Source organism: Tympanuchus pallidicinctus, unplaced genomic scaffold, assembly GCF_026119805.1.
Source record: "Tympanuchus pallidicinctus isolate F22 unplaced genomic scaffold, pur_lepc_1.0 scaffold16, whole genome shotgun sequence".
Taxonomy (NCBI): Eukaryota; Metazoa; Chordata; class Aves; order Galliformes; family Phasianidae; genus Tympanuchus; species Tympanuchus pallidicinctus.
In genome coordinates, this window is record NW_026294679.1 from 1,751,490 (window position 1) to 1,776,034 (window position 24,545).

At 42.7% G+C, this 24,545-nt stretch overlaps 1 long non-coding RNA gene across 1 annotated transcript in view; it reads right to left on the minus strand.

Annotated features, from left to right (window-relative positions):
• Positions 1-2,796: 2,796 nt before the first annotated feature.
• LOC128077615 (uncharacterized) overlaps positions 2,797-24,545 on the minus strand; it is a 43,854-nt gene continuing 22,105 nt past the window's right edge. The window contains exons 2-3 of the long non-coding RNA XR_008205097.1: positions 12,308-12,522; positions 2,797-4,173 (exon numbers count right to left, since the gene is read on the minus strand). This is a non-coding gene — a long non-coding RNA (uncharacterized LOC128077615). The remainder of the gene's footprint in view (positions 4,174-12,307; positions 12,523-24,545) is intronic.

Genomic DNA, 24,545 nt, shown 5'->3' on the forward strand with positions numbered 1-24,545 from the left:
ATCTTTAATTTTTTTTAGGGATTTGCACATCTTCCTTTGGTGCAAACTGGAATCGTTCCACTGGCTGGATGGTTTGACTAAGAATCCTGTAAAGGAGCATGTAAAAGGCAAATATAATGCAAAATACAAAACTAGAAATTCTTGGCAGTTGGGGATTTGTGTTGGCCAAATGAGGAGACTGCATCCCAGAATCTCTGCTTGGAAAGGATATGAAGTCATTGTTCAAATGTGCACATAAACTGGATCGACAGGGATAAGATTAAAAAAATTTACAGAGTTCAATCTCATAAAACTATCAATTATATGGGTCTGTTTGTGTCCATTTCTGTGAATTTTTCTGTAGAACAAATGTTTTTCTTCACTCCTGGGTTGACCATGGAGCTGGCATAAAAAGTGGTATGCTACTATAAACAAGAAGCCAAGGATTTGCTTAGCAAACATGTTGTGGTTTCATTCACAGTGCAGTTATCGCAGGAGAAATGAGGTTGGCTGCTATGAAATAGGTGCATGAATCAAGAGTTTATGGATCCATCTGCCATTTTGCAGATGAAACCTTTTGCTGTTCTTTGAAAGCAATATTTTGAGTGTTCAGAAACTGGATTTTCTTCTGGGACCATACAGCAAGTCTGCCTTTATAGAATTAAATTCAATTTCAGTTTGAGGTCTTAAAGCTAGATGAGATAAATGCGGACTGAACTGTGCTCTTGACGAAGCTGCTTTTGCACTTTGAAAGGGAAATAAACCAATTTTGTGTCTCACGTTTCTCTGTTTACCCAGCACAAACTTAAAAGAATACCACAACTGAAAGATTGTAAAGGTTCTCCTGTGGAAATCTCATATTCCTCCTCCTGTATTTGCTGAGGTTGGACATCATGCACTGCTTACCAGTCAGCGTGCAACATTCCTGCTGCTGTGGGAACGGAGCTTGTGAGCAGCTGAATGCCATTAATTTTAGTATAAATCACTGTGATGTGTAGGATGTGTAGGATGGGGTACAGTCTACATCTCCTCTTCTTTCTCTGCTTTCTGAGTGACCTCACTTAATTTTCTGGAAAGGAGGGAGTCTAAGGATGCAGCTCTGTGCTTGCTGCAGGTTCAGTGTTCACTTGACCTGCTGTGCTGATGCAACGTCTCCGAGTTGGTCTGGCCCTAGGCTCTCTTCTCTGCTAGGGAAAATAAAATAATAAAACACACGTTTCCAAGTGGATCATGGTGGTGTTTGTAATGTCACATTTCACTCTAGCCCCAGCAGCACTGTTGGACCTTGTTAAAGCAAATTTACAATTGCCTGCTTCCTTAAAGTATTAAATCCAGCGATTCCTTCTGGCTCGTTTCTCATGGTAAGCCTTATGAATGTGTTCAGAAATTTCAAATAGTAAAACAGTCAAATAAAAGAAGTTTGTGTATGTGGAGAAGTCTGTTTGCCTTAGTCTGCTGATGAATAACCCCATTCCCTCCAGCCTACTGTTGTACTGGATAGCTGAATCTGGGGGAGAAGGTGGAGGTTAATGGTGATGGATAGCCAACGTTCCTTCCAGTATGGTGTGTTTCTAACACAAAACATTTAACTGTACTGGAATATGGTTTCCATGATCTGTAAGAAGTGGTAGTGGGCAAACCTCAAAAGGTAGAATGGTTTTGTTGCCTGAACTATGTTCCTTAAAAAAAAAATACTCCAATGTTGCCCAGTTGAACTTCTTCACTGTGCCAAATTGGGTTAGAAACCCATGAGAACGTATCTCCTGTGAGATTTCTGGTGCTTCCTGTCTCGGCTCCTGTTGTAAATGTCACAAGCACTTACAGAGCTTTTCATGTGGTATTTGAACACGCCGGCTGCCACGCTCGGTCAGGTCCAGTGGCAGAGAGATGCTCAAAAGCAGAAACCACTGAAGAGGATGAAAAGAAACAGAGTGGTTCTGTGTAAAAGTTGGTTTATTTATTGTTTAATTTGCTTTCTTTTTCTTTTTCTTTTTTTTTATCCCCCTATTAAACTGTTATATAATCTGGATTTGAAAGTTTAGAGGCAATACCACTGTTTAAATTTCACTTTTTCTATTTATCCTTTGCCAAAAGCCTGGATACGAAAGATAACAGCGCTGCTGCTGATGGTGCACAGCTTGGTGTGACCAAAGGTGGGCACAGAGGTTGGGTCTAATGGTGACATCCTGCAGATGGATACAAAAGACAGGATAAGTTGACTTCTGTCCCATTCCTGTGATTGTACATGTGGTATTTTGTGCAACCAACACCAACGTCGGGTTGGTGCAGTCAGAGGAGCCTCCAGCCAAAGGGAACAGTAGCAACCGATCTGATTCAGTGAATGTCTTGCAGTTTCCCATTCATTACTTGAAGGCTTGACAAGTTATGGAAAAGCATTTTAATTAACAACTCACGTACTTTAAAACAAAAATCAATAAGGTGCACATATTTCCTTAAGTGATGTCCAGAGTTTCCCTCTGAAGTTACAGTTTGACAGATTTCCATTACGTTTATGGGCTTGAGATGCTGTGATGGTGTTTTAATATGAAGAATTAATAAAAGATATATGAACTTATATTTATATAACCCAGTACAAAGGGGTCAGTGCGTTTCCCACTCTAATTTTCTTCACAATTTAGATTTAAATGAATTTGATTCTTCAAGGAAAAGCATAACGACATAAAGACATAACCCCACACCGACTCCCACCACCCACAAACTCTCACACACACACGAAGGAAAAGGGAAGAGAAAAAAAAGAGGACGATGAAAAATGCAGACTATCTTAATTTGTATTGGCTTTATTATTCTCTAGATAAAAGGCTACTCAACATAAAATGAGGACTCCAAGTTCAAACTTTTAAAGAATTCACATATTTACATCAATTTTTAAAAGGTTTTATAACTAATGAACTCAGATTTCTTTTGGCATGGCATAAAATCCATTTGTACAGTTTTTAATTAAGAATGCAGCCTACGCAATTAAAATTAAGGGTAGAGACTTCATCAGATGTCCTGTGAGAACCCCAGTCGAAAAAATTATGTTAATGCTGTATGTCCTAAAAGCATTCTCTGAATGTTGGAAACGCTTTATGAGGAATTATTTCTGCTATACAATAAGGATTTATTTAAAGTTGAAAATTAGCAGCTTTTAATTTTGGCGTGTTAGGACCTTGTTTATCACTAATTGCTTTGGCATTTGCTATGTGCTCTCAGCTCAGATAGGATCATTTAAAACTGCATTTTCTGGAAAATACATACATGTGCATGAACATATACATATAGAGAGAGAGACACCGAGACGCATCCGATCTATAATGCAAATAATGCACACGTAGTCAAGGGAATTTCTAATGCGAATTTTAATATTTAAACTAACAAGTGCCATTATTGGGAATATTAAGCCACTTCTTTGTTGAAATGATTAAAATTACATTGGAAATAATGAACAAAATGGACCTGTAAAAATATAAATAACTAATCTCAAACTTGCCTTCGGTTGTATAAGAAAGTGAAGTTTAATGTAGTTGAAAGATGCTAAGTGAATACCCTAGGATACAAGTTTATCTTTAGGACTAGTAGTGCAGCACGATCGATAATGGGGCAGCTTTTCCCATTTCCAGAACTCTCCAGTTAAGCCTGGCAACCACTCCTCTTGTTGCAACTGTTAGGGGGCTTTTCAGTGCAGGAGGCACACAAGGAGGAATACAGACAGTGAGCCCAGAGCATGTGCAAACAAGATGATACCAAGACAAAACAAAAAGACGTGATCTGCTGCTATGCTGAACACTTTCTTCACACTTAGTGCAGGGATTTTCCTTTTTTTCTTATTCTTTCTCCTACTTTTTTTCAGCATAGCTTAATGTAATAAAAATGTTTTATATTTAGAAGAGTAACAAGGGAGCTGAGGCTTAGTTTTGGAAGGCAAGCCAAATTTCATAAGGATTTTAAAGTGTAGAATAAGGAGGTTTGGCTCACAGGAGAAGTCGTTTCTAAGCCAAAGACCTGACATGAAGAAATGTGCAAAGAGGCAAAAGAATGACAGGTTTGGGGGAGGAAAGCAAGCGATGGTGGTGACGGCAGTGAACCAGGCAGGAAGGAGTGTGGGATGTAATGGCCACAATTCACCCTGAGCTGTAGGACAGGCAGGGGAGACCTCAGAGGATGTGATGTCCCATGAACAGTTCTCTATAACTGAAAGAAAAAAAAACAAAAAACTTATTAAGTCTGGATCCCATGAATTTTAGCAATTGTATTCAATTGTTTTTAAGCAAAGAAATAGTGCAGAACAAGGTGCTTTTCACTCAGTAGCAAGGCCACCAAAATTCAGCTGCAATTCTCATCTTGACGAGCTTTTGTTCTTCGATCTGTTACTTACAGGTGCTAGAACTCATTAAAAATAATTAATAAAAAAAATAAACAAAACAATTTTCATCTTTGGCTTCACTAGCAGTCATTAGTCAAAATGAAGAAAAACATGCCCACCACTGAGTTATAGAGGGCACTTATCTTTAGAGAGGCTAGTCAGCTGTTCCCAGCTACATCATAAATAGCAAAATGCTTACTGTGCATCCACTAAGGAGGTGATTCTCAACTAATTTACATTGGTCTTACATTGCTTTAATTTTTTTTTGGTTTGTTTTCAGTGGAGCTGCTTGAGATTTACATTCTTAAAAACCAGAGCAGAATCGGACCCTCAGATAGATGTGTATGGCCAAAGATAACATACTGGCCACAAGCCTCATTTTTGTTCTTTCCTCCACCCACAAACCAATAAAATTACAGAAATCCTGAGCCTGAGAGGCCTCCAGATCTGGGCCAAAAATAAATACAAAAATACAATAAAATTTTAATGTGGGGGCCTTGTGCAATCCTTAGCTAGTACAATATTTAAGTGTATGAACAAAAGGTGAAACAGCAGCCAAGAAATACATTTCACCTATAATTCTACTGAACGTAGGAAGAAAGACCAAAGAAAAGGAGGAATAACCATTCCATAAAATGATAGTAATACCCAGGAACTTTAAAATGCCCATAAAATTACAGTACTAAATTATTAGTGCCAATGCTAGATATGCTTTGAGTTTGTTAGAAGCATTTGATGAAAGGCTGTCAAGAGTTTCTAAATGAGTGGAATAAAGTGAGACTAAGGGAAAAGAATAGTTTGAAATACTAAGAGCAACAAGCCTGATCTCCAGCATCATCTCTGGAGAGCCAAATGAGGCACAGCTCTATCCCCAGGACTTTGTCACAGCAATGTCAAGGAGCTCCCATGATGATGTTTGTGTGATGTTTGATATCCTACTGTGGCCTCTCCAGAGGACTTTGCTGGGGGCCTCCTTCTCAGGTCCAATCAAAGTGGAGCCATTGCTGAATCAATGCCCACAAAAAGGAAATCCCCTTGCCATCCACCCAGAAGTTCAAAGAGTAGCAAATTTTGAATGAATTAATCTATCTTGAGCCGTCAAACCCAGACAAACAAAACAAAGCAAAAAAAAAACAAACAACCAAGCCAAACCAAAGCAAACCGAAGCAAGTCAAACCAAAGAAAACCAAATCAAACCAATCCAAACCAAAACAAGAAAAAGCAAGCCAACCTAAAGCAAACTGAAGCAAGCCAAGGCAAACCAAATTAAACCAAAGCAGTAGGGAAGGCCCAACATCAAGCAGTCCTGCACTCTCACTCCAAAAGCCTGTATGCTTTCTCCTTCAGGCATTCCCAGCTTGCCCAAATCTAGATGAATCTGTGAGACTTTAAGAAAAACAGTACCACAGTACAGAAAAGCCTGGGGTAGGTAAGGAAAATGCAAAAGTAGGTCTTTTTTCTTCTAATTAAGACTCCAAGTGTTGTCACTAAGCTGGAGGTATTACAGGGGCCAGTTCAGTTTCTCTGGAGGAAGGCAGGGGCAGGGCTGCTGTAACTTCGAGACAGTACCCTACAAAACTGTAACAGTCAGAGCTTATGCCAGAAATATATAGAACTTCTTTTAACGTAATAACTTATAATTTATACAGCTGGATGATCTAGACTGACTCTTCTTAAGCTCTCACCCTTCTTTGGCTATATACCAAAGCCTGTGTTTTGCTTCAGTACAATTTTAAGCAGATGCTTAAGGCTAAGCACGTCAAGATCTTGTTGACAGAAGAACATGAATTACTGTAGTCCAATGATGAGAATATTCAAATTTTATGTTGGTCCACAGCCTTATTGTTTAAAGACTCATACAGAAACTACACCCCCTAGAAGAGGCCCTTTCTGCCATGAGTGATGGCTTTTAATTTTAGAGCTGCTGGACAGCCAAGAAGAGCACTACATTGGTATTTGTCTATTATATCAGATTTACCTTTGGATTTCTGACCACATGTGCGTTATTTCTTTGGCCTATGCCTCATGTCTCCAATCGTAAAAGATGGAAAATGGACTTGCACCACCAGAAAAAGTACTGGGAGAGCTGAAGAGAGCAGTTTGGTGCAAGCACCTGGTATTATTATCTCTTCTTCAGCTTCAGGTGGCACTTTTTTTCTGGTTTATTGGGTAATCGATAAATCCTCAGGCAGAAATAGAGAAATGAAAATGCAGTTGGTAGACAAGTTTTTTTCTTGGTTCGTTTTCCTACGTTTAGCTTATAATCTGTGTAGGAAAGTAAATGTACTGTCAAAACCATAGGGGCTGGGGAAGCAGTGAGTGCTAAAGGTGAGCCCGCACCCCCTCGACAAAGACGTAGTGCAGACGGAGCAGTCATGGCTGCGCACTGTGCCATCAATTCCCCCAAACCATGACCTGGAGAAATCACCTTCGAGCTGACAGGGGCTTAGGCAATATTTCAGAATCTGGTCAAGATTTTACAACACCAGATACTGTTTCATTCTCCGGGCTTTTTCTGACCAAAGAATTTTGAACTAGGGCAAACTGTCAAGTATGCAGCGGTTTTGTAAAGCAGACTGCAAGCCAAAGAAAACCCGGCCAAGAACACCACATTTATTGATAACGGCCCTGCATGGCAGCAACGAGATGGGCAAACGAGCAGAGGCTGGTAGGGCCAGGAGATGAGTATCTGTGGGGCACGGCTGTGTCACCATGCCCTATAGTCACTCACTGCCTTCAGAAAGCGGCTGTTGCTTGCTGTAAAAACGTAAATCAGCACAGATGCAAGTTTGCTTGAAGACTTTTCCCATGCTGGAGTGTTTTCGTGTTTCCTGCCAAAGACTGTGTTGCAACCTTTGGCATGTGAGTGTTGTAAGGTTGTTTTTTTTATACAACTTCATGATAATCAGGAGCCAGAGCTCATATTGTAGCAATCTTGTGGCACTTCGAGTTCAGCCATTCAGCAAAAGTTATGTATTTCTTAAATGAAATGCCTCTATTTTTCTTAATTGTTTCTGACATTTCACCCATTATTTCCTGAGCCTCCTCAAAGGACATGAATAGCTTGTAATTCTCTTGCAAAAGCAAGTGTGAGAGGCAGAAATATAAACACCATGGTATTGCTATAAGCCAGTTCTCGAAATATGGATGGAGGGCCACAGAAATCGAAGCCATAGACAGAGATCAAAACTCTGTCTCCGATATGGTTGGGGTGGCAACTAAAAGAGTTGGGCTGATTTCTCCTCTTCCAGATATCCAGAACTAAACATCAGGAGCAATTAAAAAATTGAGGTCTTTTGTAAATTACTCCCAGAAGAAATCTCGGAAATCTTTCATTTTAGTCATTTCGGTTCGCTGAACCATGAAGCCATTATGAACGAACAAAAAATACGAGAGAGAAAATTGAAATACAACAGTAATTAACAATATGAATATATCAAAATATACCCAACCAGAGGGATGTGGCCACCAGAGCCCATCACCCCACTGCCTGGTAGGGCACTGCTGGTTTCTGACGTTTTCCCCCAGAAGTGACAACTTTCAGTCAACAGAGTGGATTCACAATTTCTGCCTTTCCCCAAGCCCTAGCAGCCGGAGGCAAGGTGTCCACCTTGTTTACCTTAGAATAATAATTAATAATTCTTATTTTAGGACCTTCCTTTCCGTTGCCACATGCTAAATGTCAACAAAGGATTACAGGAAAAATCATTGAAAATGTGCAGCTATCACAAATAGAGATTTCCCTATGGGTTCTCTAATACTTTACAGACAAATGTTAAAGATTTATTGCACATGAACATCAAACATGGTTTTACTACAGTTCTCATTTGGATCAAATTGACACATTTTACATTCATTTTAGCCTAATGAGATTCTTTCACTACACATTATATTCCGAGTGACCTCATACATTAAATTTGTGGCATGGAACAAACCCACTGATATAACAAAGCCCATTTCTTACCAACTTTTGGATTTTTTAAGGAAGGAAAGAAGTAGTTTAACAAAGTCATCTCCAGAGCACTCATTTACTAATTGCTGTGCAAGGAAAAGTAGCTGAAGAACTGCACAGACTATCAAGTTATGCCAAATTTTCATTTTCGGTGTTCACAGTTCAATGTCTTTTGAACTTTACAATCCGAATACCCCCCAGTTTGAACATAGCCCTCATTTTTAAATTTACATGTGAAAAATGAATGAGTTTCTGCTCACAGGCAGAGTTCCCTGGAGAATTCTTCCTCTGGTGCTCAGAGTCAGGCCCCAACGTCTGGCCCAATCCCGGCTGCTGGGCTCTGACTTCTGAAGGCAGCTCACTGCAGAAACCTCCCCGGCAGCTTTGCACAATGCAGTGTTTACTTTTGCACACAATTAAGTGTTTTTATTTTTTATTTTTTTAATTTTTTAAATAAGAAAAGAAAAGAATCCCTCCCAGAAAGTAATATTTTTTGGCTTATCAAAGTGTTTAGTACGGGAATGTAAGTTTTTAACACCGCACTGTAACGCTGTACCAGGAGAAGGTAGCAGATGACCTTGAAAGGAGGTGAAAGGAAACTAGAAAATGTTAATTAAAATTATTAGTGCTGTTTGAGGTGCTTATCTTGTTTACTGCTAAGGTGTTGCTCCCTTCTGCATAATTAGGGGTAATTTTACTTACTTTCAAGTCTGTAATTTTAAATATCACAAAGTTTTATCTTCCAGCAAGAAGTAATTCATTATTGGTTTGTATGTAACTGCTTGATGTTTTAATCAATATATGCAACTTCCACAAAGTCTGTTAGAATTTGTCAAGAGGTTTTATACATCTTTTATAGTGTAGGATTAGGCATGGTATACGAAGCTGAAATCCCATTTAGTAATGAAATTTAAACATAATTCTGTGTTTATGATGTGAAGATATATTTTTACTTGATCTGTCCTTTTACATTTCCCTTTATCCATGATTATTGGAGGACAATGATATCTGGAAAACAAACCAGAGTGAAGTTAAATCCATTTGAACACAAAGAGTTACTGTCAGTTAATCCTAATAGAGACAATACCGATTTTTTAACTAAACTGCTTAAGAAATGAATATGTCTTGCATGCTTTCAATTTGTTTTAAATCCTAATATGTGGAGCTCTTTGCTGTTGTCTAATATTTGCATAAAATATTTAATCTTGTACTTTAAATTAATGATATTAAAGGTCTAAATGTTTGAAAAATGTTGTTGTCAGAACAATGTAATCTTTTCTCTCCAGACTTCTTCATACAATTGTGGTGCCCTTATCCTAATATACTTGTAACCTTCCTCTGCATTGTCCTGTGCTGAATGTACTCTGCCAGGACTTTCTTAATGCAGAGATTTCTCTATTTTGTAATGTGAAGTGGTGGGGCAAGGAAGCTCCTCCACTTGTCGGGAGGTGTGGCAGAAGGAATGAGACCCCAAAGTGGGCTGTGAGAGGAAGGGTCACGAATAGGGTTTCTGGGTCAGTGGATGATCACTCCCACTCCTGGGTACTTCCCCTGGCATGGGCATGGGGCACTTTCAATCTTGCCTGCTCTAGCGGTTGCGATAGAAGCATCACTGCTCTTTTATCTTCAGCAGAGCACTTAATGACATGCAGGGTACTTGAAGCCCTGTAATTTTTTAACCACTGGCATAGTAGGTAGAAAGAAACATACCATTGCCATGAGGCTCTAATTAAACTGTAAAAAAAAAACAAAAACAACTGGAAAATGTCTTCAGGAGTACATATTAAAATAGGCAAGCATCTTCAATTCGTTTTCTTAAATGTATTGAATATTGAGCGAGTTGAAAGTTTGCTGGCTTAATATAATAACAACTTAATACTCAAGCTGTGTAAGGGAATATACCCTCTTTTGTTGTGTGTGTGTCTCGTGAGCCGCCTGTGCCTACAGGTGGGTTGTGCTGAATTGATGCCGTTGGAGCACTAATTAATGAAGGTAGTCAAAGCTGCTGTGTCAAAGCTGCTCGGACAGATCTCGCTTGCTCCTCTCCTCCTCGAAGCATTGCTGTTTCAGAAGCAGGGCTACAGCATAGCAGCCAGGTTGGGAGAAAAAAAAAGAATTAATTCAGCTTGGAGAAACAATAGAAGAGGAAGGCAGTAAGGCAAAGAGGCACATGAAGAATCTCAAGAGCAGAAGACAGCAATATTTTCAGGGATTTATGTGGCACTAAAAGGGATGTATTATGGCAAGTAGATGAAAGGACATATTATACTGCCATATTTGATGCATGGCCACATAATCACACTAAACTGAATTTTGAATAAGAATGGAAGAAGATTCCTGTAGTCGATTGGAACTACAGGGAGAATTTAAATAGTAGACCTAATAATCTGAGGAGCTGCTTTCCTCGGGAGTTAACATCTGTACTCCTGAGGAGGAGAGACATGGAGAATTTAACTGCAAGAGCTGTCAGAATTTCTCTGGTTTTACGGAATATTATATTAGAATCCAAGCCCCAGCCACAGGCTGCTGTAAGGGGAAGAGGCTGCTCCCACCTGCGTCCTGCATGACCCTGCTCTTCCTCTGAATGCCTCCCAGCCAAATGATGGTGGCAGCCAAGCATTGACTTTGAGTCTTCTTGGCTTGCCCAAGGAAGACTGAAATCTCCAAGCACAACACCAAGCTTCATGAGTTTCACCTACCTTGTCCCCAAATCCGTACCAAATCCTGAACCTCCTATGGCTACCCATTTCCCAGTCCAGTGCCTGAGAAAAGCATATGAACCAGAGCAGAGCTCTAAAGAAACCTGTTCCAAGTCTCATGTTTGTAACAAGCCTCTGAACCTGGGCAGTTTGGGGCTGGTTGTTCCAAACATTTCAAACAGTTCCAGTGACATCTAGTGGGGAGGAAACCCCTGTGAACGGCTCTAGCCTTACGGAAAAATCCCATTATCCTTTATTTTCTTTTAACCCACTGGGCAATAGTTTCCTACTGAAAAAAAAAACAACAAAAAAAAAGAAACAACAACAACAACAAAAAAAAAAACAACCAAAAACCAATTCAGCTGTGGTTTGTGTGCCATACACCATGATTGAAAAATAGTTTCATAGTCCACTGAGAATTTCTCCTTTCTGGAAACAGTTCATGTATTAAGGACCATTTGGAATTTTCTCTGGGACATTCCACTAGGTCTAAAATAAGCTCACAGAAGAAGGTCACAAAGTCTTAAGAAAAAAATATATAACACAACACCTCTTGGAAATTCAAATTACTCAGAAAACAAAAATAAAAAACTCAGCCCAACTGTTGCTATCCTATTAAATATAAATGTAACTAAAGATAGTTAAAGAGATGTAGTTTGGAAGCAAAATCACGTCATCCATCCTCCCTTCCATCTCACACTGTCCCCTGAACTGCCTCCTGCCCACTCTCAGGACATTCTGCTTCCTGAGCTTTCTCATTAAATGAAGGGGTGGCTGCAAACACCGGCCACACTTGACTTACTCACACAGCACCATTTTTCTTGTATTACAGTCAGGATGAGCAGAAGCCCCTCTCTGAAGCCCTCCCCTGGACTCCCCACGCACATCCACTCCTTCTCCATGAGAACTGTGTGGTGCTGGTTGGGTTCTTCTGTTAGGCAGCTCGGACTTTAGGCTCATGAGGCACAGATCCATCCATTGAGTGTCGCTTCTAAGCAGGTTTCCCAGCTTTCCTGAACAAGGCAGGTTTATTGCCAATGTGCAAATTCATCCAGAGAAACGTGGCACTATGCAAATGGGGGAAACTGCAAGCATCATAGAGGTGGCAATTCAAGGTTCAGCAAAGCAAGGTCTCAGTGCTTCTCAGGCAGAAAGATCAGGCCAAAGCAGGGATGTTTTTTCCTAAAATTAAAATATTGCACCGTTGAATTTTGGCGGAGTTTTACACACGGATTTTATTTCTTGAATTGGGATGGCTGGACTTTTTGAACATTTTCAACAGCAGTACCCAACAAAGAAATGCGATATTACCTTTGAGTGGTGGTGTGGGTGTAGCGAAGCTGACCTTCAACGGCAGAAATCCCACAAGGTCCAGATGCATCAAAGCTTTGAGAAGCGTGTACTTATTTTGAAGCTTGTCCAACCAGTGTAGGCTGTGTGGGCTTCCAAAATTTGTCTGAAAATTTCACAAGAACTTTGTTTCTCCTGTTTCCAGCTCTACCCTTGATTCTGGCTGGAGTCTGGACCTACACTCACAAATACAAATTAAAAAAGAATGAGAAACATCATTTAGCCTCCTTGTTTTTAAAAGTTTCAGATTTATTTTGCAATAAATTTTGGATGCAGGCTTTAAGAATTCTGTTCCTGTGACAAGGGCAGCTGTGTTTCAGCAAAGAAACTGCAATGACTCACTGATTTTCTTTCTCTCTCATTTTTGTTTTCCTTAATCCAAGAAAGAAAATAATAATCTAGACTGAAAAATATCAGCTTTGCTCTTTGTGGATGGGAAAGGCAGAAAAGTTCTGTTCCCAGATCTTGCAACAGACTTGGTGTGTGAACAAGACGCTCCACTTCAGCCACCGCATCGTATCGTGTCCAGCTCTCAGCGCACAGCTCTGCTCACGGCTGGCCTGAGATTCCTTCTTATTTCCAGAACAAAAAGGACTCTACATTTTGTTTCAACGCTTTTTTTCCAAACTCTTTTTTTGTTTTTCCTACATAGATTATTACTTTTGTTACCACAGAGACTTCAGGCTCCCACCTGCAGTGGGGAAGGACACTCTCCGGAGATGCTCTCCAAGCTACATTGTCTATGGACAACACTGGAAACTTCTGGGCCAACTGATGCCTGCTCTTCATCACAGCACACTAATTCAACATCAGCTTGTGCTTGTAAAGCATTTGCAGTTTTGTGGAGAGAAGCAAAAATACTTGTCGTGTTCCATTCCCACTTCCTGCAAAATTCTTGGAAAATGTATTTTGTCATTCTTCATTGTAAAATCACCAAACGGGTTTAATTCTGTTTGTATTGCCTTTGTGAAACAAAGCAAAACAAAACAAAACAAAAACAACAAAAAAAAAAGCCAACTGAAAACAAAACCACATTCTCTTCATAGTATTAATTTGGTTTGGTATAAAATCAGTTTTCGCCAAGGAAAATGCATTCCTTTTAGCAAAGACATGCCGTGGTCTCTATTGTACGCACAAGGCCTTGAGGTCAGAGGGTAAATTTCTTTTAGTTGCAGCCTATTTCCACGGGCTGAGTATCACACGATTAGCAGTGTTTGGCCACTGCTGAGAGAGATTGGAGAGAAAGGAAGGTCAGGTGGATGTCTTGGGAGAAAATCAGAGAGAATTGCTATAAAATATGTGCAGTTAAGTGAGAAAATCAGCATCTGCTAGCTGTTTGTTTTCATTTCATTTTTTTGGGGAATTTGAGGAAATGTTATGAACACATTGTTTTGGGTTTTATAATTCTGAAGGGAGAAAGAGATGAGGAAGAAGGTGGGAGCTTGGGGAACGTGGATAGGAGGCGAACACTGACTGCAGAAGCCATAACAGCAATACTATTTTTTTGTGATGACTTCAATCCCAAGGAAAATAAATTAGGTAGAGAGAGAAAGAAATAACCTTGCCAGATTCCTATTGGCCACAGTTGTGAAGGCCTTCCACCAAGAGCTCCTCCAGGTTCCTAGTGTAAGATAGGAATTGCCATGGACACCATAAGGCAGCAGAGACTTCCCCACTTGTGCTTCTAGAGAAGAAGCAACCCAGGAGCAGAACTTATTCATTTTCTCTTCTTACAGAGATACATGGGTATCAGTGGGCTCCCCACAGCCTATTTCAGAATGGTTCATTATAACCAGGGTGGGACTGAGAATCTTTTCAAACCTGTAGGAACTCCAAGAAATCAGGAGGTGTGCTCAGACAACATGCAGTTCTGACATTGCATTTGGTATTTATCTATTGTCCTTCAGGGGATGCTGGAAGCCCCTCTGTGCAGCAGACCATTATCCAATGCAATACATAAATGCAGGAGAGGACAATGCCAAGGACCTTCCCTCCACATTGCAGCTGCATCCAGTCCTGAGCTTCCTGCTGGTCAAGTGAGGAATTCCAGTTTCCCTCCTTGCAGGGATTTCCACTACCTGAGCTGGAATTCATCACCAAGACTGCTTCCCAGAGAGGAAAAGTTCCTTGCTGGCTGCTGGCTCAGGCACCCAGTTGTAATCACAAGGTCTCAGCCCTTCAAGAGGAATTGAAGTGTCTGAAGCACACTGCTTATAGGTGGCTTCATGGGGCTCACACAGGGGTGGATCAGCCCCACTGGGGGCCTTGGGGGTGTCAACCACATCCCCTGCATCACACACAGGCACTGCACACTGAGCTCAGGCAAAAGCGATGTCAAAGAGGCAAAACAAAGCGTATTGTGTTTGGTCTATCTTGCAAAAAATTATGCATTGAGCAAGAATACTGTGGAAGCAGAGTGAGAGCGGTGTACACGGCAAAGTGTCTTGTTGCGTCTCTGAGACAAAGGCAGACAAAATTAATCAGCAGTGATTTGTTGAGCCAGAAAATGCACGCTCCTGACTATCTGTGGCAGATTATTGCCAAGGAAATAGTTCCTCAATATCCCAGACACATTCCTGACCTGTATATTATGAAGTTATTTCTGCTTTATGATTTGTAACCTGTAAAATGCCTGTGATCTTAATAAATGAGAGCTTGTTGCCTCCTGAAATCCACTGTATTTCATCTTTTGCTTTCCTCCTTTGGCAGTGTTGTTATTTAGACTGAGTTAACATTAGTATTCTCTCTGAGCATATACACTTCCATGAATTTGATATCATCGCCGCAAGCTAGCACCCTTAGGACGCTATGACACCATCCATATGACATATGATCATGGGTGGAAGCATAGCTGGAGGCTTTATGGAAAACACTGAGGATTTCCCAATCTGCGCTTTTTTTGTTGTTGATCTTTTTTCTTCCCCACAAAGAAGTGTTGTGGACTTTTTAATTGCTTCATCAAGCCTGCGACCCACGGCTCGGTCTCCAAAACTTAAGAGCAAACCCACAGTGAGCAAATTACACGGGGCTGCCTCATCAAAAGTCTTCCTAAAGGAGAGTTGAAATTGCCTGAGGTACAGCCTGAAAATAGTGGTCAGTGCTCAGAATGCTTTCTTGCTCTTTATTGGGATTTCTGTGCTTATAGGGGTGGCAGAAGCAGGGTGCTGCCCTGGGGGCCACCCCCAGTCTGCCATGTAGTAAAGCCAAGATTCTCAGAGAGCAAAGTCCGAGCGAATGCTTTGACCCTCTTTGTGATCCAAATTATTTCATCCGTTCTCAGCTCGCTGCATTTTCAGCACCAAGGAGGATGCTGTGATGCTGCCAGCAGCCCCAGTGAGAGGAGGGCTGTGGGTGGGAGCACCCACGTTAAGCAAGCACTGCAAGAGGTGCGGGGAGGGCAACATCCACACCAAAATCCCTAATGAAATTCCAGCCCTGAAAAAGCCAGACATCCCCTGAAACCCTTTTACGAGCACGCGTGGAGAAACTGTGGAAAATGTAACTGTTTGTGAATAAAATGGAAATTAGTGCTGTTGTGTTCACCTGTAAGTTTTCCTTTAAAGCCAGTGATTGCATTTGAAACCTGCAATTCTCAACAAAAAGAGAAAAGTTCAGTGCTGATTGCTGGATATTTGGACCTCCCAGTGCAAACATTAACTGGCTGAGAGGCACTCTGGAATGTAATGAAGGAAACAATACTGGGAAGTGAGCCAAGCGCAGAAACACTGGCGCCTGCAACCTAGGGATTTGCCTCCTAGTAATAGGAGCTGAACAAGGCCCAGCACTTCTGTTAGGCTGGAAATGACATACTGTGATCCTTGACTTAGCCAAAGGGATTTTAAATGGAGGAAAGAGCTGGCAAGACAAAATCTCCTGCACTTTTCACAGTGTTTTCTAAAACAAGCAAAGGAAATCGGGAGAAAAGACTGTAGTCTATTACATTTGATCCAGTTAAGTCAAGAGTGGAAGCTTTTTAACTGCTGTTATTATTTTTTATACTTTCTCATCATGTCGCACCACCCAGAAAGCACAGACATAAAGCAGAAACTTGAAACCGCTTTCATTCAAGAAGAAGGGCACCCCAACATTGCGTTATTGACAGGAGGTCTGAAAAAACTGACAGCTGCAGAAATTGTACAGTTGAAGTTCAATTCCCAGGAGCGGGAACAATGTACTGATGGTATTAATTCCGTTTGGAATTGTTAAAATAAGAAAAGGTTATGGGCAGAGGAAGGGACCTGGTATTTTTTTCTTGTAACAAAGGCGAACCTTCCTTCTTCCCTGGTGTCCTTGGACTGTCATCTCCAACCTTTTGAAACTGTATCTGATTATCCATGTGGCAATTAATCATAATTAAGCAGGCTTGAGATTTGGAAAGGTACAAAGAAGGTGGCTATAGATCTGGCTTTTGTCCTGAGTAACCTCTTTTTTTTTTTTTTTTTTTTTCCTTCTTTTTTTGGCTGCTGAATCTCATGTTCGGAGCCATGAGAGGGAGGGCTGCAAAACCCAGGCAAAAAGAAAAAAAAAAGAGAGGCAGAAATAACAGAGAATATATGTGCCTGTGTGTGTGTGTATGGCACCAGAGCCATAGGCATCCTGGTTGCTCTTTCTTTCTCTTTTTGGACACCGCAGTCCCTAGAAACTTAGTTCTAGCAAACTTGGATGCAGCCCGTTTCCAAGAGGAAGCTAGGTAACAAATTACCTTTCTAATGCCAAGTGATTTGGATCCATTCTTACAAACCAGATTTTTTCAATTTATTACAGGAAAACATTCAATCATTATACGCTGGCACTCTGTCTGGGGCACATGGAATACCATTCTACCCACCCCGCCCACATCCAGTTTTTAAAGGCTTAGTAAGCCCAGAATGTCTTCTTATTAAATGTTTTATATATTTATAATTAAAATACTGGGCTGGCATTAGAATCATTTTAACAGATGTAACCTGACACAGGCTTTCTCTGCCCAGGGTCAGGCTGGGAAACAATGGCTTCTTTAACTCCTGCCTTCTGCTCAGGTTTCTGTTTGCACATGGGTCCAATTTGTCCCATTTATGATTAGGTTTAAGTAAGTTGATGTGCTATTTATTTAGGAGAATTGCCATTTCAGACTATTACCATATTCCCCTACAATATACATTACAGTGTGGTCTATGCCTGCACTGTCCATTATTAGGTTATTATAGTCCCGAATATGGTCCCAATTCACCAAAACAACAACAACTAACTTGATTCAGGCATTAAGTGATTTACTGCAGCTCTTTATGTTGGAATTAATGTACGTACCGCTTGCAAAAGCCAACACCCCCCTCCTCGTCCCCAACCCTAAAGGCTTACAAGGGCCATGTGCTGGCATGTGAAAGAGACTTAAATGTTGGGATAATTGATTTAAACATCAGATATGGACTCCGGGCAGGGAAAAGCTAAGGGCAGGATCTGCCTTTTTTTGTGGAGCACAAGGCAAGGTGCTGCACACACTTTGCATGACAAGATTGGGTCCCTCCATCCGCTTGTGCTGCTGGGAAGTCCTCACTGCCCATTTTCCATCCCACAGAGCTGGGAGCCCCCGTTTCTCTCCGTTACCCATAACATATGTTTGCTCCACATCTGACGCAGCACTGAGGAAATGCGAGGGTGATTTACAACGACTGGCCTAAAGCACGGGGCTGGCCCTTCTCTCCCCCACTCGGCCCTGCCTCAGAGGAACGCGGGGATTGAAGCCAAAGGGCTTTTCAGCAGCTCTGCAGCTCCCCCCAGCTGTGGCAGCACCGTCTCAGCCCTGCCGACCTGCACCCTCCCTGCTCCCATCCCTGGTCTGCACCCAGCCCAGCACCCATGCTGGTGGGTGAGAGCATCTCCACCTGTGGGCTCCAACACTCCCTATGCTGCCCATCCCTGTCCGTGGATATAGTGCAAGGCCAACAATTGGAATTATCCCAAGAATAATTTCAATCCAGTGTGCCATGTACCCTGTGCTCATTGGCACTGCACCTCCTGCCCTGCAGCGAGAGCTCCGGCTTCCATCAGAAAGATTCCCAGCCTCCTTAAATGACTGCATTTCTGTGCTGTGCCAGATATGATTCTGAGCCAAGGAGGGAGAGGAGGTGACTTCACACCAGCCCTGAATCCCCATAGTAGTCATGGGCATCTACTCGAGCAGTGGCCCACCACAGGAAGAATGAGCTAGGAAGACAGCCATCAGTCTGGCTCAGAAGGTGTCAACGAGGCGAGGTGACATGCAGAATTATTTTAGTGGGAGGAGAAAAAGTGCAAGCACCTCTGTTTCTGGACTTGGTGGACCTAATGGCTTTTCTCACAGTGGCCAATCAAGAAACACACTTCCAGGCCAAGGCAAAGGCTGTGAATGGAGATGGAATTCCAGCTAGCTGCATGCATAGCTTAAGTGAGAGGCAGCCAGGAGCCATAAGAGATGCTACCACTGCAGGCAAGGAGAGCCTCGAAATGTTGGACCCGTCTCTGCCCTGTCCTCAGGCATCTAACAGGCACAGGTGACTTCTATTCTTACTGGGCTCTACTGGTTTGGGACTTGCAGGGCACACAGTGAGTAAATCACACACGTATCTGGTTCAGTTTACACTTCTGTGGTGCATGATTTGTCCTGAGAATAACCTGTTAATAAATCAAACTGAGCCTCACAAGAGGTTGGAAATGAAGTTAAATGCTTCACCATCTGGGATTCAGCCATGGCTAGGTTCAATATTTGGAGTGATAGGGAGATAAAAAGCAATTGTAGTTGCATATTTACTACTCTATTTCACAGAGATAAGAACGATAGTGTAACTTTGGTTGTCCTTTTCAGCAGGGCCTTTAAACTGAGCTTACTTAGACATGGCCAGGAAAACAAGAGGACTAAGCACAAGGCTTAAAACTGCAAGCCTGAAGCCTGCCTTTTGGAGGTGAGATGGATTTCTGTTTGGGATCCCTGCCCACCTCCTCCAGCACCCTTCCTGCAGTGCATCGCTTTGGGACCCCATCCAGATCGTTTGGAAGTCAGGCTTGGAGCCTGCTGCAGACACGGAGCCACAGCATATCCAACTGTGAGAACTTGGGAAAACCTGCTTGGCAAAGCTTCCTTCCTTTCCCTTTGGTTGAAACCTCTCCATGCTTTTTTTTTTAATATATTTTTTTTCCTTTCCAAATCCCTAAATTGACCAAGCTTGTGAATCTCACCTGAATTTGATCAAAGGCAGTAGGGAATTTATACTGAAGAGGGAAAAATCAGAGTAGCAAGAAAAAACACGCTTCTTATTTACATTTTGTTGTTGGTGGTAATTTTTAATCCTACTATGGATTCTTCCTGCAGCCACCCCCCTCTGCACACCCTGAGCACAGCCCCTGGCATGTGCTGCCTGCTGCAGATGGGGCGTACACAGAACACACGGCCCCGCAGAGCTGGCACACAGATGTTGGCATCCTGCTTGCCAGTCAGGCTGCGTTTTGGGGAGATGGCACACTGCTTCCCCATGGGAAGGGGGGGCTCCACCACTGCTGGTAGCTCCACTGCCATGTTCAGCCACAGCATCCATCCCTGTCACCAAACCCTTCCCTTGGTGGCATCAGATGTGCTGCCTCTGGGATGCCTTGTCTTTTCTATTGCCTGTGAATCTTATCTCTTTGTTCTCTTCTCTTTTTGCTGCTCGCATCACAGTTACCAAACTTTGGGCTCTCCAGCACCAGGAGGATTCACTGTGGGAAACACAGAGCTGCGTGCTGGAATCCAGTCCAGCCATGGACAGAGGATGCTGAGCGATCTCAGTGAGTGCAGCTTGGCCGTGCAGACCATTCCTGTTCAACTTCTGAGAGATTTTTGTAGTCTAACACCTCATATATGTGGGTAAGAACCACACCTGAGCTTAACTCTTGGTTTCCTTTGCTTTCTAGCCTTGATTTTTGTCCAGGAACGTGGTGGTGCCCCGTCCCTTCAGACACTCAAGGTTAGAGAATGGAGCTCTGAGCACCTGATGGAACGTGTCCCTTCTCACTGTTGGGGAGTTGGAGCAGATCCTTTAGACCAAAGGCCTTTAGAGGTCCTTTCCAACTCAAACCATTCTGTGATTCTACAGACTATAAGCAATATGGAGCAGTGTTTCCCATCCTGACAACTCCCGTTTTCCTTGTACACAGGAAGCAACATTCACAATCAGGATGTCTCATCCTGAATGCTGCGAAGACGGACAGAGGAAAGAGTGGGAAAGCTCAGAAGTAGAAGGTATCAGGCAAGCAGAGCTGCCGGTTCCCTTCAGTCTCAGGGGACCTGGTAGCTGAGCACTCTTTAGAAATGTTCACAAAGCTTACGCCCTACTCTACAACCCTGCATCACTTCTGTCCTGCAGCCCTGGGGATCTCTAATGCAAAAGACAAAAGACAGAAAAAGCTGTGAAATGCTGCCAACAGATTGCAAGAGAAATTGCAAACCCGAGGGTGGCTTGGAGGCTGGCAGACAAATGGGGCCCCACCTTCTGCACAGAGCAAGTCCAGCAAGAGCAGCCTGGGCTGGCTGGAAGTGTCTGTTCAGTGGAAGAAGTAGAAAATGTACATGCCATTACATTTCCCCTAGGCTCCTTACGTCAGAATTCTGCTATTAGGCCAAATATAATACAGCTCCCATTCCTACAGTGGCCTTAAAATTATTGAGAAGTCTAGGTCTGTCCCTAGATCTGGGGCCACAGAAGGGCCCTATGAGGACCCAAGGCTGTCTGCCCACGTGCAGGAGGATGATCTGTGTTACACGGCCCTGCCAGCAGCTCTCCATCTCTGCTGTGGGACTGTGATTTCAGTTTTCAAACTTCCTCTTTTCCCCAAAGTGTTCAGCCTTGTGGACCAGATACCCGGAATAAGTCTGCCTTTTGGGGATTGTACATTGCTATGCACAGTCTATAGCTTTACATATACCTGCTGGTGTATGCATATAGGTGCACGATTGAAGTTCATTTCTCAGGAGCCAGTTTTTAAGACTGTCAATAGTGGGTTTTAGATCTGACTAACTTTGCAGGAAGGGATGTATGGAGATCATTGAGTCCCACCTCCAGCTTGTCTTGTCCAGGCACACACTGAGCATCCCCAACATATCCAATTCAGATCTCTGTGTAGAAGATATGCTTCCAAAACATGCAGACATAATGTAGCCTCCCCCAAGCCATTTACACTGAATTCTCAACAGTTCGGGGGGCTTTTTCAAAAGCATTTCTGAGCAGCGATCTTTCCAAAAGCGGCGTTCAGCTCAGGGCTGGAAACGGTCGCAACAAAACACGCTGTTTAAAAGTCTGTTGTAGTACAGATCAAACCAAGGAAACCTCATCCTGCCATCTGGAGTCCGCCCGAGCGGTGGAACGGCGCCAGGTTTGCAGAGGTGATCACAAACCCATCCACCGCCGGGGTGCAGTGCGATGGAGCGGGAGGCAGCCAGGCTGCACGAGCTTGGCCTGAGGCAGGAGGTGCCAGCAGGGATACAGCCCGGGCATCCCCATGGGAGCCAGCTGGCCTCCTCCAAACCCTGCTCAGTGCCTCAATCACAACACCTCTCTCTTTCTTTTCTTTCTTTTTTTTTTTTTTTTTTTTTTTCTCTCTCATTTGCTTCGTGTTTACTCTGGCCTTGAACCGCTTAGTTTTGCTCCAGGCACAAAATCAAGAGGCTTTCCTCTTGTTCTGCTTCTACCTGGTCTCAGATACAGCAAACCTAATCCTCAAGGAGGATTTAACGCTCTTCTTATTGGCTCCCTCAATAGTAAAAGGAAAAAAAAATGACCCCATCCCCACAAAGCCAAACTTTATGGGCTGGGAGCAAGCATTCTCCTCCCTGTTTCTAAGGAACTGGAGGGATCTTATTTATTTCAGCAGAATCATAGAACGTTTAAAGTTGGATACGGCTACTAGGATCACCAAGTCCTACCCCAGCCCGTGCCCACTGAGCCATGTCCTTCAAAATATTCATTAGCTATCATGATAGAGAGGAGTGGAGGCTCTCAATAGAGAAAGCTGCTGGCATAAAGCTGCAGATGGCAAGCCAGCACCACGTGTGCTTCCCATGTGGAATCCCTCTGTAAGGCAACTTCTCCCACTTCTCTTTGATGGGAGCAGTTGAGAAAATAAAGCACCTGAAGGCCCAGTTCCATGACTTAGGCCATATTTTGCTTTCTTCCTCTGTAAACTAGTGAAGCCTTCCTCCTGGCCTTGGCCCATTCTGGATCAGGCTCAAGGAGCTCACCATGCAGCCCGCAGCAGAGCTGGGGGTACAGTGATTTGGATTGCATTACTCCCCTTGGCTCTGTGTGTCCACAAAGTGCGAATTTCCTGTTGGCTCCATTTCATGCATTCTGAATTTTCATTTTTTTTGTGGCTGAGCTCTTCACCCCAGGGCTGTGAGGAACATTCAGGAGGAAAGTGAAGGGCAGGAAATGAAGTTCCCAAGTGCTGAGGGTTTTGCTGCAGTGAGAGTGAAGCTGCAGCTGCATGTGGCGGTGGGAAGCCCTGGCTGCCCTGTGTGCTCCCAGCAAACAGCTCTCCATCCCTCTATGCTTTCACCTTCATTGCATCAGTAGGCTGGCAGCTATGCATTGTTGTTTTGTAGGAAGAAATAGAGCAGGTTACATGCTTAGCCAATGCAACGTGGCACTGTGCCATGCTGATTTATAGCCACAAGTAGACAGACTCGCCAGCTGCTTGCCGAAATTCAGGCAAAATCTCTGATAAGGATTTCAAAGCCTCTCTGTTCCCTGATTTTGGAGGGGAGGGGCATCCATGGAGTGCAGCAATAAATGGCCCTTCAGCACTGAAGGCTTGAAGACACTTAGACACCCATGGCAAGTGCCAACACAACTCCAAGCGGTTCAACTTAAATGAGGGACGTGGCACTCAGGAAACCAAAGGAAGGATATTTGGGAGAAGACTGATAGTGTGGTCGCGTGAACCCAGAGCTGGAATTTCTTCATTTCCAGGCTTAATGAAGTTGGCTGAGTTTCTTCTAAAACCGAACAACTCCTGTGAGACTCAGCCCCACCTCCTCACCCAGGATGTACACACAGCTCCCATTGCTGGGCAAAGCATCACTCCCAGGAAAGTGACCGCCTTTGAAGACTGTTCAAATCACAGCTTAAACACGAATCTCTGTAGTTGCTTCTGAGAACAAACCTAAGCCCAGAGAGCAGAACTCGCTTTGCTCTACACCATTTTGGCCTCAGTGGTTCTACATGGGAAATATCAGCAATTTTGTGGTCCAGCTCATTATTTGCTTTGTACAGGAGTGGTGTGTTTAAGGCCAAGGAATAAGCTCTGCTCCTCATTCACGTAATCAAAGGGTCGACTATTCCTACTGATATTTAATACATTTCATCTCCATCTTTTAATGCATACATTGAAGTATACTGTGTCTTTAAAAAAATCTCAGCTTTGACTGTTAATTTAGCTTCCCACATACAGTCTCATTTACTGTTATCTATTTTTATTCTCACTGGGGATTAGGTAAGCAACTAGCAGTATCTCCAGCTGTCCTTTTTGCATCACTATTTGAAAACTGTGTAGACCACAAAGAATGTAATTACAAAAACAAATTGCTGGTACAACTACTCTGTTAATAAGCAGGGACCCGTTCTAAGTTCTGAAACTTAGAAACCGTTTTAGTCTTCAGTTTTCATTAAACTGTGGCTACAGAGAGCAGATATAATTGCATTTCTTTTCCTTTTAAAGGCTACAGGTTAGCCCAAGTAATTTGTATATAACTTTTTTCTCTGCAAGTCCAAATCAGCTCCCTCAATGGAAAACATTACATCGGAGGGGTCAGTCCACAAGTGTTTTGCATTAGTGCAAAAATTGCATTCATGTACTATGATGTTTAAGCACCTACAAAGTTGTCGCCAACCATCTGCACTGCTGGTAGCACTAAATCAGCCGGGTACATACGTAAAGCCAATGTAATTTATCTGTCAGGCCGTATTTCATTTAAAACATATTCCTGTAAAATATGAAATAATAGAGGCTCCCACTTTCCCATTTGAGTTTGATGTTTTCCATTACTGCATGAGTAAAACTGTCTTTTTAATGGAGCAAGAAAATCTTCATACATTGAGGCTCTGCCATTAGGAAAGGGGCTCCGATTTGCATTATGTTAATAGGCAATTAGCTGCATATGAGAAGTGAAGAATCTCACATGCATGCACATTCTGGGGGCAGCTCCCTCAGCTCC